The sequence below is a fragment of the Eumetopias jubatus genome, unplaced genomic scaffold (assembly GCF_037043125.1).
Source record: "Eumetopias jubatus isolate StellerSeaLion01/CBP00866 unplaced genomic scaffold, mEumJub1_p1.0 scaffold_5, whole genome shotgun sequence".
Lineage (NCBI taxonomy): Eukaryota > Metazoa > Chordata > Mammalia > Carnivora > Otariidae > Eumetopias > Eumetopias jubatus.
In genome coordinates this window covers 91,748,057-91,764,511 of record NW_028274811.1, presented here as the reverse complement: position 1 = coordinate 91,764,511, position 16,455 = coordinate 91,748,057, and the positions used below count along the sequence as shown (strand labels likewise).

General features: G+C 47.4%; 1 long non-coding RNA gene across 5 annotated transcripts in view; it reads right to left on the bottom strand.

Moving 5' to 3' along the window:
- Positions 1-621: 621 nt before the first annotated feature.
- Positions 622-16,455, bottom strand: part of LOC114208647 (uncharacterized) — a 47,348-nt gene continuing 31,514 nt past the window's right edge. For 2 of the 5 annotated variants that reach the window (XR_015768196.1, XR_015768198.1), the window contains exons 4-8: positions 16,272-16,412; positions 14,563-15,824; positions 14,016-14,133; positions 12,300-12,436; positions 622-7,840 (exon numbers count right to left, since the gene is read on the bottom strand). This is a non-coding gene — a long non-coding RNA (uncharacterized LOC114208647). Of the gene's footprint in view, positions 7,841-8,072; positions 8,316-12,299; positions 12,437-14,015; positions 14,134-14,562; positions 15,825-16,271; positions 16,413-16,455 lie in introns of those variants that run through there. The other 3 variants (XR_003609090.2, XR_003609089.2, XR_015768197.1) reach the window with 3 other exon arrangements.

Sequence of the window (16,455 nt, the reverse complement as noted above, 5' to 3'; positions counted from 1 at the left end):
GGGGACAGCCCTTCCCTGCAGTGCTTAGACCAGAAGGACCCTCAGGGAACCCACTCTGTCCTTCCCACAAGCCCTGGGGGCAAACAAGGGCCTGAGCACTGTGTTCACTGCCAGAAGGAAACTCAACCTGGGTTCGCCTCCTTTCACTGTGACTTCTCAGCTATGTGATGTTGGGGGAGTTACTTCACCACACCGAGGCTCAGTTTACTCATTTGTGGAATGCTCACAATGAGGCCGGGCCCAGGGTGTTGGTGTGACGGTTAAGTGTGCTCATGGCTGAGCACGTAGCTGATGCTCAACAGCTGATCTCCCAAACTGATACTGTGCTTTCTTTTCAGCCAGGGCCCAAACCAGGTTCAGTGGACCCTGGAGCGCATACAATAGGGGACACCTCTTTAAGAAAGAGCATCCATCTTGGAATTCATAGGCAGTTGGAGCAAGGTTTCAGGACACAAGGTTAATATACAAAAGTCAATTGCTGGGGCCCCTGGGTGGCTCAGTCAGTTAAGTGTCTGCCTTTGGCTCAGGTCATGATTTTGGGGTCCTGGGATCGAGCCCCACATCAGGCATCCTGCTCAGCGGGGAGCCCGCTTCTCCCTCTCCCTCTGCCTGCCGCTCCCCCTGCTTGTGCTCTCTCTCTCCCTCTCTCTCTCTCTCTCTGTCAAGTAAATAAATAAAATCTTTAAATAAATAAAAGTTAATTACTTTCCTACATACTAAAAATAAACATGAAATTTGAGGTTAAAAACACAATACCATTTACATTGGCACCCTTTGAGATAAAATACTTGGGTATAAATCTAACAAAATATGTGTGAGATTTATGAGGAAAACTACAAAACTTTGATGAATGAAATCAAAGAACTAAATATATGTCCATGGGTAGGAAGACTTGATATTGGCAGAATATTAGTTCTATAGAGTCAATGCAACCCCAATCAAAATTCCAGAAAATTATCTTGTGAGTATTGACAAAATGATTTTAAAGTTTATATGAAGAGGCAAAAGACCCAGAATTACCAACATAATATTGAAGGGGAAAAAAAGTTAGAGGATTGACACTACCTGACCTCAAGACTTACTTGAAAGCTAAAAAGAGCTACAGTCATCAAGACAGTGTTGTGTTGGCAAAAGAACAGACAAATAGATCAATGAAACAGAATAGAGAGGCCAGAAATAGACCCCCATAAATAAAGTCAACTAATCTTTGACAAAAGACCAAAAACAATACAGTAGAGAAAAGATAGTTTTCAAAAAAACGGTGCTAAAAACTGGACATCCACATGCAAAAAAAAAAAAAAATTTAGACATAGACCTTATACCTTTCACAAAAATTAACTCAAAATTAATCACAGACCGAAATATAAAACTCAAAGCTATAAAACTCGTAGAAGACAACAGAGGAGAAAATCTTCATGACCTTGGGTATGGTGATGCCTTTTCAGATACAGCACCCAAAACAGGACCATGAAAGAAAGAATTGCTAAGCTGGACTTTATGAAAATTAAAAACTTCCGCTCTACAAAAGACTGTATCAAGAGAATGAGAAAACCAGTCACAGACAGGGAGAAATATTTGCAAAAGGCACATCTGATAAAAGATTGTTACTCAAAATATACAAAGAACTCTTAAAACTCACAATAAGGAAACAAACAGCCCAATTAAACAGTGGGCCAAAGACTTTAACAGACACTGACTGAAGAAAATATACATATTGCAAATAAGTATTTGAAAAGATACACCAACATCATATGTCATCAGGGAAATGCAAATTAAAACAAAAATGAGGAGCTCCTGAGTGGCTCAGTCAGTTAAGTGTCTGGCTCTTGATTTCGGCTCAGATCATGATCTCAGGGTTGTGAGATCGAGTTCTGAGTTGGGCTCTGCACTGGGCGTGGAACCTGCTTAAGATTCTCTCTCTCTCTCTGCCCCTCTACCCCTCTAAAGAAACAAACAAGAATGAGCTATCACTACACTTCTATTAGAATGGCCAAAATCCAGAACACTGACACCACCAAATGCTGACAAGGTTGTAGAGAGCCGCAGGAACTCCCATTCAGTGCTGGTGGGAATGCAAACTGGTACAGCCACTCTGGTCAACAGTTTGGTGGTTTTTTTATAAAACTGAACATATTCTTACCATAGGATCCAGCAATCGAGCTCCCTGATATTTATGCAGAGGAGCTGAAAACTTATGTCTACCCAAAAACCTACACAGAGATGTTTACTGCAGCTTTATTCATAATTGTCAAAACTTGGAAGCAACCAAGATGTCCTCCAGTAGGTGAACGAATACATAAACTGTAGCATATGCAGACAATGGAATATGATTCAGCCTAAAAAAGAAATGAGCTATCAAGCCATGAAAAGACATGGCGGGACCTAAATTCATACTCGTAAGTGAAGGAAGCCAGTCTGAAAAGGCTACATACTAGATGACTCTCTGCTCTCAACCCCTTCTCCTCCATGGTCCCTGTGCCGACCAGCTTCCCGAAAAGTCCCTCACACCTAGCCTGGGTAACTGTCCTGGGCAGTGACCACCTTGACCTTCAGCAGTCTCCAAGCTCCCTTGGTAAGGGAGCAAGACGGAGGGCACAAATGCCAAATCTCTGTCGGATGAGATCAGCTCCTTAGGATGGAGGGAACAGTTAATCTCCTCCTTGCTCTGACAGGAGGGTTGTCAAATTTAGCAAATAAAAATATGGGACACCCACTTAAATTTGAATTTCAGATAAACAACATATAATTGGTTAGTATAAGGATGGCACATTTTGCCTGGGACAGTTACTCGGGTGTCCTGTATTCTCTCTGGCCGCCCCGTCTGACAGGGACACAGCAAAGTTAGGTTCAGTGCCATGGGAAATGAAATTGACTTTAGCAGTGGAACTCCTGACTCTTCTTTCCGAGCAAGGATGTGGCTATTCAAACTCAGGGTGTGTTTTTCAGGAGTGTCCCTGATCTGAGAAGTGGCTGGAGATTACCCTGTGACAGAAGGGATATGGGGCCGCTGCCCCCCAAGCAGGTCGGTGACTCCGAGTCAGATGGCCAGGTCTACGAATAACAGACCTGAAATTGTGAGAATATCACCTCTTCTCTCTGACCCTCTTTTTCCACCTGTAAAATGATAGTTCCAAGGTCCTTGGGTGGTGTGAACATTAAATACGAACACATAGGTGTAAAATGTATGCCTAGAAGTCAGTGGTGACTTTCCCTAAGTTAGGTTTTTATCGTCAGCCATTTAGAAAAAAAGACATTTTCCCCAACTGTTGGACCTGCTCTGCTGGAACTGGCAGCCGGAGGATCTCAGGTGCACATGCATGGTCACCAGCTGGGCACCCCTCCGTGTGGAAGCCTCTGTTCTGTGTTGAACGTGCCTGTCATCTTTGTTCCTGCAGTAGGGGCTGGCAGGTGGCCCGCTGGGCTGTTTTTCCAGGGAGCCCCGGTGGAGGCCCCCCCCCCGGCCCCGCCTGGCCTGCGACAGCTGTGGGTTCCGTGGCCCCGGAGCATAAGCTGCTGACGCCCATCTCCCGCCCTCCGGGTGGCCAGCCCTGCCCTCAGACACACCAGGCGCGTCCCTGGGGCTGCTTCCACCTGCCGCTGCAGAGTGACCACAGCATACTGAGACGTGGGTGGCCCTTGACACCGTACGGTATGTCTCCAGTGAGCCCAGCAGCCCCCGCTCGGGCGTCAGCACACCCACTTCTGCGGATGTGGAAACTGAAACTCAGGGAAAGAACAGCTACTGCTTGCTGGCACCATCTCCGAGTTGAGAGCAGACAGGTGTCGTTGTTACTCCATTAACGTAATACAGGCTAGCCTTAGAGAAGTATGATAGTATGAAAAATAAGTCTCCTTCCTCACGTTCCAGAGCCCTTCTCTCTCTCCATAGCAGGCTTTTCTCAGCCTCGGCACTATGGACATTTGGGACCAGACGGTTCCTTGCTGGGGGGGAGCTCTCCTGTGCGCTGTAGGATGTCAGGCACCATCCTTGGCCTTTGTCCCCTAGATGCCGGTGCCACCCCTTCCCCCCACCTTCCCAGACAACCAGAAATGTCTCCAGGTTTTGGCAGATGTCCCTGGGGGCAAAATCACCCCTGCTGAGAACCACCACTGTAATCAATGTTAATAGTTTCTTGTAAATCTTTTTAGACTATTTCTAAGCACATGTGTATGCCTTACCTTTTTCTTAAAACAAAGATGGAAGAATGTGTACAACGCTTCTACCACTTGCTTTTTTACTTAATATATTGTGGCCATCTTTCTGTACGCACACAAACTTGCATTTCGCCTTCCAGCAGCTGCATGCTATTTCTCTGTGGGTCCTGCCAACAATCGATAGGACCAGTTCCCTGACAATGGGCATTTGAGTTCTTTCCAGTGTTTTGTGGTTAGAAGTGATGCTTCAATCAGCATCCTCTCACATAAATCTTGATAGATCCCTGGGATAAACTCCTGAAAGTGGAATTGCTGAGCCAGAGGTAAGGGCATTTGAAATTTGATCTGCCACATTGTTATCCAAAATTGTTCGTACCAAATATACCCCACTGCCACTAATCTCTTGATTTAAAGTACCAAATATTGAGTGAGCACTTACCATATTTCGTGTGCCATGCTAAGCAATTTACAGGCTTTATCTTATTTACTCCTATATTATTCTATTTGGTAAATATTGTTACTATTTCCATCTTACAGATTAAAGAACGATTAGAGAGGTTTAAAATGTTTTCTTCACTTTGCCTATGACAGCACTGGAACCCCAACCCAGAGCTGTCTCACACTAAAACCTGTTCTCTTAATTTTCCTAACAATCTTGTGAGATGGGCCCGATTATTCCCATTTTCTAATGAGACTACAAGACCCAGAGTCATCAATGTCACAGTATCCAAAGGGCCACAGAATCCAATCACAAATCTGAGCTTGACTCCAGAATCTATGCTCTTCCATTGGGGTTCCAGTGGCACCTTTTCCAGGAAGCTCTCTGGGATTACCCCCGTGTTCTTATCATCTGACCTCCAACGGCAGCACCTTGGGAGCCCTGGAAATCTGCAGCAGGCACTTTACCCCAGAGTAAGGAACTGTGTGGGTGTGTGGGGCCTCACTGGCATGGGTATCATACGGACCTACATGAGGACCCCCCTCTGCCCTCTCCCCACTGCGAGTGAACTTGGGCTAGAGACCTCCCCACTGGGGCTTTACTTAATCATCATAGTGACTCTTGTTATTGCTGTCATGAAATCACTTATGATAACAGCAGTTGCCACCTACAGCATACCTCCTCTGCAGCACATTTTGCAGCGGACAGTGTCTTCGTTTGGGTCCCCGAGAAGCAGGGGCGGGGGGCGCCAAGACAAGGAGCTGGGGCAAGTATTTATTTGAGAGGCAGCCTCAGGAGGCTTGGTGAGGGAGTGGGGAAGCGACACAGGGAAGGGAGGGAAACCGCTGTATGATGAGCAGGCTCCCGCTGTGGGCCCCCGGGCTCTGTCCCGCTGGGGACCTCTGAGAAATCATGGGCTTCACACTCTTGCGTGTCACATGGAGGGAACCCACCGCTCCTGTCCCTCCCTAGTTGGAAGGTGCTCTTGCTTTCTTGACCGCAAGGCATTCCTGCAGCCTCAGGTGGGCAGGGGACCTGTCTGCAGGTGACCAACAGCACCACCTCCCTGCAGGCTGTTGGCAGGAGCTTTAGAATGAACACTTACTTACCACTGACCTTGTGTTTCTCCCTGCTAGCTCTGTAACCCTTCCTGTGGGTCTCTGCCTTGTTACCTCATCTGGGCTTTTTACATCCCCGTGGTGGGTATGGAGAAAACCTCCATAAATTGAGGCTGACCAGTTGATTCCTTCCATCACTGGCAAAGACCTACTGGGCACCTGCCAAATGCTACGTGTTTGTTTTGTTTTGTTTTAATTAATAGACTATTTCTTGAGCAGTTTTAGGTTTACAGAAAAATGAGTGGAAAGTGTCCGAGAGTTCCCATATACCCCCAATTCCCACCGCCGGCCTTTTCTCCTGTTACAGTGAGGCACACTTGCTACAATTGATGAACTAACATTAATATATTATTATTAACTAAACTTCATAGTTTATCCACTTCTTTTGTGTTGTACAGTCTATGGGTTCGAACAAATGCCTAATGACATGTGTCCCCCATTATAGCGTCACACAAGAATAGTTTCACTGCCCTAAAAAATCCCTCGTGCTTCACCTGTTCGTTCCTCCCTCCCCTCCCCCATCTCCTGACCTAAGTGCTGGTGACCCAGTTGGGACAAGCTAAAGTTGCTGTCTTCGCGGACCTGACATTCTAGTGGGAGAGATGGACAGTAAACAAGCAAATAACACACAAGTTCAGGTGATAAGAGTGTGTTTTGGGGGGAATGGGGCTTCTTTAGACAGCGTGGTCAGAAGAGGCCTCTCTGAGGAGATGGCACTAGATCAGGCCCTGCCTGTCTGTGAACAGCCACAGATGCTGCTGGGAACCCTGAGCCCAGAGGCCTCTGTCCCTGAGAGGGAGGCCAGAGTGTGAGGCCCAGAAAGGCACCCTGACCCCTCACAGTGAGGGCAAGTGTTATGGGCTGAATAATATTCCTCCTAAATTCATATGTGGAAGTCCTAACCCCTACTACTTCAGGATGGGACTGTATTTGGAGAAAGAGGTAGCACGATTAAAATGAGATCATATTGGGTGGTCCTAATCCAGTCTGTGTGACATCCTGACAAAGAGAGGAAATAAGCACACAGACACGCAGAGAGGACGCAGAAAGGAGATGGTCGCCCACAAGGCAAGGAGAGAGGCCTCAGAGGAAGCCAATCCCGCCAACACCTTGGTCTTGGACTTGCAGTCTCCAGAACTGTGAGGAGCTAAGTGTCTGTTGTTCAGGCCACCCAGTCTGTGGTACTTGGTTGTGGTAGCCCCGACCACTAACGCAGGAGGCGAGAAACTGCCCTTCACTCCCTGGCTCTCCCATCCCGCTCAGAACTCAGAGATGTTAGTGAGGGCAGTCTGCTGTGGCCCAAATAACTTGGTACAGAAGTCTGCATTGCAGTGGCCCTCCTATCCTTCTGGGGGTAGCAGAGCTGTCCTCTCTGTTCTAGTCCATTAGTCGCTGCTGGTTGTGGTAGCCACTTACCGAGGACCCACCAGGCACCAGGCATGCCCAGAACAGCCCTGTGATTCGGAGCACAGAAATCTGGAGTCTGACAGACAGACAGGGGTCAAGCCTCCCCTCTTCCTTCCATTTCCTTCCTTCCTTCCAGCTGTGTGACCTTGAGGGGGTGATTTCCTTCCTTCCTTCCAGCTGTGTGACCTTGAGGGGGTGAGTTCACCTCCACAGGCTCCAGTTTCCACGTGTGTCAAATGAGGGGGAACGAGGGCTGCCGCCTCCTGAGGCTGTTGGGGCCAAATGAGCGAATGTTTGGGAAGCGCTGGGGGCAATGCCTGCCACACAGATGAGGTTAGCAGCTCTTCTGTTCTGGGTAGTAGTCATCCTTCAATAAGCCTGGGATGGAGGAAGGATTCTCATTTCATGGCTAGGAAACTGACCCGAGGGCAGCTAATGCTGATCAGCTCATCCATCCACAGCCTTGAAGACAGGGCCAACCAGGGGCCAAAAATCCTTCGTTGGAACAACCCACATAGTTGGCTGTGGCACTGACGTCACTGGGGTCGAGGCTGTGGACCCTGGCCTTGTAAATAAGCCTTAAACATCCTAATCATACTGCCTGTCCATCAGTAGCGCCTTGAGTCAGCAGTATTGGCTCTGGAAGAGCTCAAGAACAGACTTTCTGTGGCATTTCCAGCTTTTTTTCTACTTCCATTGTAAGTTACCTTGGTCCGTTCCTCTGGAAAATGAAGGTTAGAGATTCAGTGATTTTTCAAGACTCCTCCTTGAAATTTGATCTGCCACATTGTTATCCAAAATTGTTCGTACCAAATATACCCCACTGCCACTAATCTCTTGATTTAAAGTACCAAATATTGAGTGAGCACTTACCATATTTCGTGTGCCATGCTAAGCAATTTACAGGCTTTATCTTATTTACTCCTAAGAGTAAATAAGCAGCAGCAGAACCATCCTGGGCTTTTGCCTTAAAATGCCATCGGAGGATGCTATCCCATGGTGATGGTCACACTTGATGAAAGCTAGTATTGATCGTGCATCTCCTGTGTTGGGTACTTTTCAAATGTTGTCTCCTTTTACAGCTGACAAAGGCCCTTTTGGGTGGGCAGTATTGTCCCTATTTTACAGATGAGAAGACTGAGGTCCAGGGATGTGCCATGATATGTTCAGGGTCTCTGGGCCCAAGCACGGCAGAGCTGGAATTTGAACGCAGGTCTGTGTGGGTTCGATGCCTATACCTCTGGCACCCCTCCCTTGCCCCCGGTCATGCACCTCATGGCTTGAGTTTTAGGTGTTTTGTTTTATTTTTAGGCAAAACATTATTTTTGTCTGGCCTCCAATTCAATTCAGGTTTATAGAAAAAGTAACATTCATAACAACACAGGTGATCTTCATGTTTTAGTATCAAGCTCAGTGCCCGGGGCACGATTTTTACCAACCCCACTCTTCCTTTCCTCTTCCGTATGAGGGAAAAGTCCCTATGCCATGAGCGTTTGCTTTAATTTCCACAAAAAGAACCTGGAGGCAGGTACATTTCTCCAGCTGTCCTTTGAAATGGGGGGAAGCGAAGAACAGAGATATTATTGAGGCTGGGGGCTGAAATTTAAGGGCAAGCTGAAATCTTGGAGAGGTTACTTGTGCTGATTTCCTCTAGATATTAAAAAAGCCTGTCAGAAAGATGCTAATTGTGAAGCTTCCCAGAGCTCAGAGGAGCTTTCCAGAATGCACTGCAAGAGAGGACAAAGGCAAAATAGACAAGGTGGCCTGGACCCAATTATCTTTGTTCTGCATGTGGCTTCAAATCAGGGGTTGTGGCAGCCTGGCCTGATGGGAACAGATACATGGGAGAACATTTTGTACACTAGATTGTGCAACGAGAAAGAGAGCAGAAGGCCTGGATTCGGGCTCAGCTCTGCTGCCAGCTACCTGTGGGACCTGGAGGAAGTTGCTTATCTGGGTCCCAAAGTCTCAGTCGCGAAGAAATGGTTGAACATTGGCTCCCTCATTGTTCCACCGGGGTCTAAAGAAGATGATCTTGGCCAATATGACACATCCTTCTGTTTCCCAGGAACACACCCTGAACAGCAGTGGTGACAATAAAGGACAAAAGTAGCTCATGTTTGTTAAGCATTTGGTGTGGGCCAAGCACACAAAATATTTTGCATGGCTTGTCTCACTTGTGTCCCAGCATAAATGCGAGAACTGGGTACTTCTTTGTATCCTCACACTAAAGATGAGGAAAGCGTGGCCCAGAGAGGCTAAGGGATTTGCTTACATCCATCCCAGAGCTGGCAAGTGGCAAATCTAGATCAAACCAGACACTTCCTTTTTAAAAGTTTCAAGGAGCAACAATAGTCCCTCGCTCTGGGGTCTCCAGCGAGCCGAAGCCTGACCTCCCTCAACTGCGCATCCCTGGCTTAGGCAGGCATTGCTGGAGTGCAGCCGGATCTGCTCCGAGAGGCCCCGGTTAGGGCCCGTCACTCGACCAGAAACCTGAGCTGCTCCCAGACCTGTCCCGGAGGTTGCTGGGATGTCGCATGGGGCTTGGGGATTGGTTCACACGATTCTGGCTCCTCCCTAGTAAGCGGAGTGGCTTCTAGCCTGTGTTGATGGCATCATCTTGGGTCAGTGCCAGGGAGAACCACTGGCCATTTGGGGCACTCTAGTGGGGAGGTGGCACATGGTGAGTGGCACCCCCCACTCCTCCTCCTCCTCAACCCTTGGTCCCTTTGGTTGACCCACCACCTGCTTCAGGTTGGCACAGCAGAAACTTCAGGTAGGAGGAATGCCCAGGTGCGGAGTCAGTTGCATTCCTGCATGTCCATTGCTTGCAAGCCCAAACCACAGCCTGCCTGAAAATCCCGGGCCACCCTCCCAGAAGCCGATCTGATCAAATATTCATGGACACCGATGGGTTGTCATCATCATGAATCCCACGATCTGCATTTATTGCTTTGGCACTATTTTATGAGATTTATTTTCCCCTTCAGCTCTATGCTGCATTTTCAACACCCTCCAAGAAAATCCAGCTTAGAGCAACTTACACATCTGTGGCTCAGGCCTCAACTTGGGAGAGGGAAGATAGCTGAAAATTAATTTACATATCAGGCATTGATAACAGGGATGGAACCACTAAAATCTTTGTTTGTAGATGTGCAGGGTATGGTAGAAAGAACCTTCTAATCAGAGACCTGGCTTTGAGTCCCAAAGCTGCCCTTTGCAACAACATGGTAATAATAGCTTACAATTAGTCAGGCTTTATCACATGCCAGACAAAGAACTCACATGACAAATCTAGGAGCTAGATGCTATTACTGTCACCTCCATTTTTCAGATAAGGAAACTGAGGCACAGAGAAGTTAAGTAACTTGCCCAAGTTCTCATAATTGCAAAAGGCAATTTGCTAAGCTCAGTTCCCCTTAATTATCATCCTGAAAATAAGGGATGATAATTCCCAGTTTATCAGCACTTAGGAAGATTAGATTCTGTAAGGGAGGAGTGCTTAGCACATAGAATATTCACCTTCGTTCCTCCCTCCTTCCTTCTTTCTAATATTGATAAAAGGCTGCCATTGTGTCAAGTCTAGTGCTAGGTCCTGGAGGGATAGCTCAAACAGGCAGTGTCCTCACCCTTTCTCTCTCCCTGAAGCCTGCCATTTTACAGGGGGTGGGCAAAAACGTCGACCCTTGAATTGTCTCATTCTCCCGGGGTGCCAGGGGAGGGTTATTATTTCCCCTCATATGGCTTCTGCCTCCTCCCTGATTCTGGAGAGAGCAGTGATTCTTATTGGCAGGTGGAATCAGAGAATCTTTGTCAACGGTTACCCCTTCCTTACTTAGCATGTTATGTGCTCAAAACTCTGACCCAGGCAGAGGCCCAGAGAAGTAGAAATATTTGCCCAAGGTCACACAGGAATAAGCAGCTAAGCCAGGATTTGAATAAGGTGTGTCTGACCCAAAACCCACAGTAAGGCTGTGCGTTCCAAACCTAGGCAACTGTGTTGCGTTCAAAGTCCCTACTCTGAGCCCAAATCTCCAGCCTGCCATTTGCATCCAACAGTCTCCAAAGTTGGATCCAACATTGCATACAACACTCCCAAAATAGCAGTCACTCTTTGCAACACCACTCTGGGAACTGTTTGGCATCATGACTCTCTCTTCTCTCAAGATCCCCTATTCCTTCAACCTTCTTGTTAGGGAGTGTGTTGAGTTCTCTTCCATTTCCCGTGGCTCTTACTGGATGTGCTACCCTTTATCAAAGTCCCCTTTTAAGCAAGGTGCCTGAAGTCAAATGGGCCACTGTAGAGGAGGGCTGAAGTGCAGGGAGCAGCAACTTTCTCCCCTTCCCTACTGAGTGCTTGCTCTGTCTGCCTTCCTATTGGGCACATCCAACACAGCATAATTGTTGAGTCCACTAGAATCCCTAGGTGACAGGCACATCTGCTGCTATTCAGGAAAGGATGTGTAGGCACCAATGTGCACTGAGCACCTCCTAGATTCCAGGCTCAGTTCACATATGGTTGTGCTTTGAACCTTCACCACACTTCTCCAAGGCAGGTCTTATTAGCCCCATTTTGCAGATGAGGCAACTGAGGCTCAGAGAGGGTCTCTACCTAGAAGCACAGAACTAAATAAAATCCCCGACCTTGTGCCCACGTGATCAAGTTTTGAGCCCCAGGTGGCAAGACCTACGACTACCCCTGTGAACATCATGTGATTGGATTCAGTCTCACACATGCCATTCACAATATTTTTAGGTTCCAAATGTTTCAGGACCCAGGGCTGGGCTCTTACCCCTACCTCTGTAATTCCCCTGAATTTGATGATCATGACTTTCATGAACGTCATGAAGAGGACACTGTTGAGTTCAGAGTCCTGAAGTCTGCATTGGAGACCTACCCCCCTCCAGCCTCTACCATCTCACTGACCAACATTGTTTGAGTCTTGACCCGGGGACAGTAAGGAATTAAGCAAACGTGCTCTCATCCTCCTCAAACTTCTACAGCTTGTCCAAACAAACATTGTGTGCGACTCCTATGGTGGACATTGGTTGTTTTTAACTGGCATCTATTCTCTTTTGATATTAGCATATTTATTTTCCTTTGAGGAATGTGGTAGATTGGAATACTGCTTCTTAATTCTTCATTCCCACATAACAGGATTATACATCATAACCATTACCTCTTGGGTTTGCAGTGCTTCTCGGTAGACTGGCTGAAGATTATCTCCTTATGGCACTGTTGTTGAACTTGGTCAAGAGACTTGCACTAACCGGTGGGATGTGGGTTGTGTGGTTCAATCTTGTGTACTCCTGTTATCTGAGATGAAAAAAGCACATCTCTTGGTCCACAAGGGTTGAGGAGCACATGGTGCAGACCCAACTCGACCCGCAGCCTGGAGCCAAGCCCCGGCAGCCCCAGCAGGAGCACCATTTATCCCCAGATTCATGAGCAAGAAAAAAAATGCTTGTTAGTGTAAGCCACTGGGTTTGGTGGTTGTTATACAGAATTAGTGCGGTAATTGCCAATTTCTACACAGAAGCATCCCCCTTCTACCTGCAGTTGTTTGATGGGGCTTGGCACCACCCAAGGAGGAGACCGTGACCCAGGTGCGGTCAGTAGGTGAACCTGTGCCAGTGGTGCTCCATTTGCCAACCCCCCACCACCCACTCTCTGCCCAGTTCTTGTGTGCTCCAAGTCCAGCGCCCCTTCCTCATTTGTGGTCCCTCCGGGACTGGTAACACTATTTCCTTTACTTGCTCCTCAGGCCAACAGGAGGTTAGAGACTCTCCCCGTGCCAGTCCCAGCTGCCTCAGTGCCCCTAACCTATTGGCTCCCTAACCCACCGCACATCCCTGTGAACAGACCTTGGATCCCCCCTGAATGTACCCTCTACTTCCAGCTGGGAATTGGCCTGATCCAGTGCCATGCTCCTGGATGCTCTTGGGCAAGTTACTTAAACGTTATTTTTTTCCCCAATTGACAAAATCGGGATTATACTGTTGTGAGAGAGAAATCAGATCATGGACTGTCAATGCCTTGCCTTGCACTTAACGCACAGGGGTTGCAATACAGGTTAATTCCCCCAGCCCAGCTTGCTATGGACAGCATCTAATGTAGTTCCAGGCACACACTAAAGCATTAATAAATATTTGTAGTTTGAAAATCCCTATGGTAGATTTTCTTCCTTTGACCTTTTGCTTATTTTCCCTCTTGAAATAGCAGAATAAGGCCCCTAGTGCCATGGTGACCGTCTCTGTAGAAATCCATAGCTTGTTCTGAGCACACCCACAGATGCCAGTGGGAGGCTGGCATAGATTTGGACCAATAGAGGGATGCATGCTTAGCCTTGTCCTGGTTACAAAGAACATTTTTTTTTTCTTTCAAATGGACCTTCCTGTCCCCGATTCAGCATCACCTAGCTCTCTCCTAATGTGGGTTAATTTTCCACCAGCTCCTAGAAAGAGTGTATTTCCAGTCTCTCCTGGGACAGACAGAGGAGTTTCAAACAGGGTAAAGCAAGTTTCGGTGGAGCATATTTAGAGCCTGCTAAAGAGTCAGGCTGCTCTGATGGCATTTGTGCCGGGGGGTGGGACTGTGTTTGTTTGGAACCGGTAAGCCTTTTGGGCACTGTAATCTGAAGTTAGAAACAGGCTTGTGTTGCAACCAGAAATCCCTGCTCTTCTGGCCTTTTCTTTGTCAGGCTTGCCAGACAGGTTGGGAACGTATTGGTTTAGGAATGAGGGTCCTTTACTGAAACCAAGGAGGACCTCTGTCCCTTTAAGAGGGTCCTTAAACAGGGACAGTCAGAGAATCAGAGAGATGAAGGCCAGATGGCCAGTAAACAGGATGGCAGTGAGTTAGGGAGACGACCAGCTGGGCCGTCTGCTTTAGTCACCTTGCAGTGGAGAAGACTTCGGTCAGTGGCTGCAGTTGGAGATTTGGTGAAGGCCAGGCAACCTGATCCAGGGCCCTCTGAATGGTCCAACTGGCCCCATCTCCTCAGAGTTCTAGACCTGGGAGGCAGTGGGGGAAGCAACAGAAGTATGGGCTGTGAGGCCAGATAGGTCTGGCTTCAAAGCCTAGCTGTGTTCCCTGGACAGTGATGTAATCTGTCTGGACTTCATTTCCTCATCTGTAAAATGGGATGAAAATTCCATCTCACAGGTGCACTGTGAGGTGAGTACAGTGCATAAGGGAAAGGAGGTGCCCAGGGAATCTTAGCTGCCCCCCTCCTCTGGAGAGCATACTAATAACTGTTTAATAAGAAGGGCATAAGGGAAAATCTCTGAGAGTCTGGAGTCTTGGCAATTTTAAAATGAAATCCCCAAATGCTGCTTATTAAATATCTTAACTGAGAATGTGAGTATATCACTTAGGACTAGTATCAGCTACCTGTAACAGAAAACCCAGATTATAGTGGCTTAAAGAAGATAAGGATTTACTTTTCTCTGGTATAAAAGCAGTTCTGATGCAAATAGTCAAGGGCTGGCTCCCCAGTCATCCCCTCCAAGGAGCCAAGACTCCTTCTATCTGTGCTCTGCTCTCCTTAGAATGTAGTTTCCATCATCGAGGTCATTGCGTGGCCGTAGACTGTTGCTGCAGATCCAGCCATTATGCCTACATTCCAGGCATGGAAAGGAAAGGAGAAGTGTAAGAGTGTGCACCTCTTAGATGAGTCAGCACTTAAAAAAAAAAAAACAAAAACAAATGACAAGAAGGTCCACCTGATGACTTTTAGCTTATTGGCCACCCCCTAGAGCAAGGGAGGCTGGGAAATGTATTGGGTGGGTTAGACACTCCCAATAGGAGAATGTTGTCCCTGCCATACGTAGCCAATACCACAGCTTCTTTAGTTGCACTAGACATGTCTGCCTGGACCAACATTGGGAGTATTTTCCCCTAAGACGCTAAGAAAGCATCTTAGTTTTCTGCCTTCTCTACCATTGGTTCTCACCCAGCCGACCAGCTATTTCTGGAAAGGCCACTCACTGGTGAGAGTGGTATCAGAGGGCTATGGTAGGCAGCTGACCTCAAAAGCAGAGATCCTGGCCACATGTCTTACTGGCCGGCTGTCTCTGGGCCGGTTATTTAATTGCACTCCTTCAAGGTGCACAGATTCCCATAAGGACCAATGAGATACATAAGGCAGAACATCCAGCAAGGGCCTGGTGCTCAATAGGTTGTCAGCAAAGGTGAATTTCTGCCCCTTCCACCCTCCTATTGCCCACCCACCATGCTGATGTTAGTAAATCAGACATCCTCTTACACCCAACTTCAGATGGTACATAGGTCTTATGAGTCAGAAAGGTTCAGGATCAGAAGTCCAGCTGGATGACACGTAGGTCCCAGGTTGAACACTCATAGGGAGCAGCTGAAAACCCTAAGGATAACCACCACAATCTAAAATATTCTGTATTATCTCATACCTTCCTGCCCAATTAGCTGTATCAGTTATCTACAGCTGTGTGACAAATGGCCCCAAAACTTAGTGGCTTAGAAAACAACACAGGATTATTATGTCACAGTTTCTGTGGGTTGGGAATCTGGGTGTGGCTCGGCTGCATCCTCTGGCTCAGTGTCTCTCACTGGACTGTAATCATGTGGGGCTGCAGTCATCTCGAGGTTCCTCTTGAGTTGTTGGCAGGATTCAGCACCTCACTGGCTGTAGCCTGGAGGCTCCCTCAGTTTCTTGCCATGGGGGCTTCTTTATCAGAACAAACAAGTGAGAAAGCAAGAGATGGAGTGTGAGCAAGAAGGAAGTCTTTTATAAGTTAATCTCAGAAGAGGCATACCATTACTATTTTAGTCTATTCTAGAAGCAAGTCACCAGTCCTGCCCAACCTCAAGGGGAAGGAGGGGAGCATTTTAGAAGCACCAGTCAATGAACTGTTTCAGCCACCTTTCACTCACAGTGTTCCAGACATAGGGGCCTATTTTCTTCCATGAACAAGTCCACATTTTCCTACCACAGGACTTTTGCAAAGCAGTTTTGTCTGCCTGGTAGCCCCGCCCTCCCTGCCTAGTTCTACTTATTTACAGATTTCATCTCTGGCCTCATTTTTGCAGAGAAGCCTTTACTGACCACCCTTTTCTTGTGACACAGGAAGGAGAGATGCCCGAAACATGACTCAGCATCGCATAGCCCCATTACCTTCAAGCCTGGTCGCTGATTATCCAACTCTTATTCTTGTATGGCGTACTGTGTTGGGACTCTCCAGAGGTAACTCTAATCGCCAAACAGACAGACTTTGGATCTGGTTCATGGATTTTTGGTGTATCATGTTGGGCTGCCCTAGTAATCAAAACAGAGGAAAGAGACAGACCCCTATTTCAGG